The sequence below is a fragment of the Belonocnema kinseyi genome, chromosome 7, assembly GCF_010883055.1.
Source record: "Belonocnema kinseyi isolate 2016_QV_RU_SX_M_011 chromosome 7, B_treatae_v1, whole genome shotgun sequence".
In the NCBI taxonomy this organism is placed as follows: domain Eukaryota; kingdom Metazoa; phylum Arthropoda; class Insecta; order Hymenoptera; family Cynipidae; genus Belonocnema; species Belonocnema kinseyi.
In genome coordinates this window covers 54,721,308-54,724,373 of record NC_046663.1, presented here as the reverse complement: position 1 = coordinate 54,724,373, position 3,066 = coordinate 54,721,308, and positions in this window count along the sequence as shown.

Below are 3,066 nucleotides of genomic sequence, written 5' to 3'. Positions count from 1 at the left end.
ATAGAACCAGAAATACAAATATTCCGTTTTAGTTTTAGGAATGTGCAACTTAATAGTTTTGTTCTTAATAACAAAGATAAATTTTCAACCAAGAAGACTAATTTCCTACCAAAAACCTGAATTTTTATCGATATATGTGCTTTTTCAAATAAAAGGTTGAATTTTCAAATAAAAAAGATCAATTTTTACTTTCAAATATCAATTCTCTAGCATTAATTGTATAATCCAATTTTATCTTACATAAATTAATTTTTAACTAACCATGAAGAAATTTAAAAAAAGAATTGAACCCTCAATGAAAAAGATGAATTTTCAACCCCGAAGATTGATTTCCTACTTGAAAAAGACGGTTTAAAAAAATTACAATTTAACAAAAAAGGATCAAATTTTTTTAATATCATTTTTCTATAAAAAATGGCATAATCGAATTTTCTCTTAAATAAATTAATTTTTCGCAGAGAAAGGATTTTTTAACATAATAATAGAATCCTCGAAAAAAGATGAAATTTCCATTAGGAAGTTTATTTTTCTACCAAGAATGACGAATTTTCAAAAAAATTCTGAATTTCCAAATACTTTATGAAAACAGATGAATTTGTCTCTAAATAGTTCAATCATTAACGAAAAAAGATCGACTTTAAACCAAAAGAATTAATTTTCTACCGAAACAGAAAAATTTTAAAAATTGAATTCTTAAGTAAAAAAGATCAATTTTCAATTTAAAATATCCATGTTCAACAAAAATAGTAGAATCAAAATTTCTTTTGAAAAGATTGGTTTTTGAAAATCTGAAAAGGAGTATTTTTTTAATAACTGAAACCTTAATGAAAACTATTAATTTCAACCAAGAATATTACTTTTCTACCAAAAATTAAGAGTTTTCTACAAAATCTAGAAAGTTTCAACCAAATATATGATTTTTATCTAAAAAATATGATTTTTCAACTAAAAGTAATATAAGTAAATTTTACCATTATAGAAATTAATTTAAATATCAATAAATTTTTAACCATTAATGGAAAGTTGTATGTATGTATTTAATCTCTCCCTTTTACGGGTTTGAGGGATAAACAATAGTAACAGTAGGGACATTAAATTTCTAAAATGAGCGAGCTTCCAGGGCTTCTGTTTCCTCTTACCATAAAAAAATGCATTTTCCACGATATTGAAAACAATTTTCGCTTTTTACTGTCCCTTTTCAGGATCACCCGTTTGGCTCTGCCCTACTCCCTTGCTTTCCCTTACTTCTTCCAATTTCTTCATCCACATCACTCCCTGTCCACTACCATCCAAGATCCATCTTACACACTCATCCATACTCAACTGTCCATCTTCCTCTCCTGCACATCTCTCTAATACATGTGCCCATGACTCCATTTTGTATCCACATACTCTGCATAAATTCCCCTCTTCATCCATCCAATATCTGCATACTCTCACTCCTTCTCCCATTCTGAACCGTACAACCCTACTCCATTTTTCTTCCTTTTTTATTTTTTGCAGATAGTCTGGTTCCGTCAACCCTTTGACCATCATATACCATCTATTGTACCTCGAATCTATAATCTTTGTCCATCTCTCTTCTCCTTGTTTAACCAATAGCTCGAACTAGTCCAGTCAATGAAGGATTTGAGAAAAAAATTCGCAAAAGTAGCATTTTTTCACAGATACGTTGGCAATGGCTTTATAAAGATATTGTAAAAAGTCACCAAACATACGTGTACGGGAAAGTTCCGAAATTTTGGAAAGTGTTAAACAATAACATGTTTTTTAAAATTACTCGAGAATTGTTGATTTAAGGTCGAATATGGTGATGTGAAAAAATATTCATAATTTTATAGGGCACAAAAAAGGTTCTATCTATTGTGGACTTATTGTCAACGGCTGCGCTATTAAATTGGATTAGCTGCACAATTCTTTTATTTCTGAACAAATAAAATAAAATCTCAAATATCCTGTAAAAACGTCGGAAATATATCAGGCGATTTGTACTGAAGCAAATGCAGATTCCTGTTAACAAAAAAAAACGACTAAGTCATTTGCATGACAAACTATCTGTATAAAATGAGCTCAACTTTAGTGTACAATTTGATATGTTTAAGGGGATGCTTTTGAGATGAAACTTCTTGTAAGTGTTCCTCCATTTTCATACAATACATTTTCCAATTTGTAGGTCAGAATAATAATATTTAGGGCCTCTTTTAAAGCTTTAAACAAGTAAATTTCAAAATTTAAGCTATGATATCGGAAGCAGCGGTGATTATGAGTCCTAATGGCAGCAATGGGAGCGGGGGCGAGAACGGTTACCTCTTTCGATGATATTGAACCTTTCGAAATTTTTTTGCTCACTTTTCCCGACAATAGACTTGGCCTTCGGGTAGCCGTGACGTCACTGCAATGCAAGTTCTCAATGAGGAAAATTTAAAAAATAAAAATAAAATTAATGCAATGAACATTAAGCTTTCTTTTTATTTTATGAAAAATATGTTCTGCTTGATAATTTGAATAAGAGTAATTACAAACATATTCTGAAGAACCTATAAAAACCCATAATTACAAAAATTAATTTTTCATTTTTAAACGCAGTGAATAAGACAAATAAGAATAAATCTAACAAAATTTTGAAATGTCTATAACTCGAATTAATTTTTACTTTATTCCCTAAGCACTAGAAAATTGTAATGGAATTTATTTTACACGTAGAGGTTAAAAACTTTTCATCTTTTTACATTCTCATTTAGGGGTTAAATTTACTATGTCAAGATTCTTTTTGGTAACGTTCTTAACATTCTATTGAAGTAGATTGGGAAAATGTGGGGCTCCCGTAAAACACGTTGTTTTTATTATTGCTTGCGATGAGCATGATAACTCCGGGACCGATTGTCTGCAATTCAAAATTTTATACAAAAAAAGTTGAATTCAGCGAAATAAAAAGGATTTTCAACCAAATAATTTGAATCCTTAACAAACATACGAGGGTAGTTCAATAAGTCCTTAGAATGACCAACAGATGGCGCGCGAATCGCTCCAAATCATCTGTTTTCAGTCAGCACCACTCCCGACTAG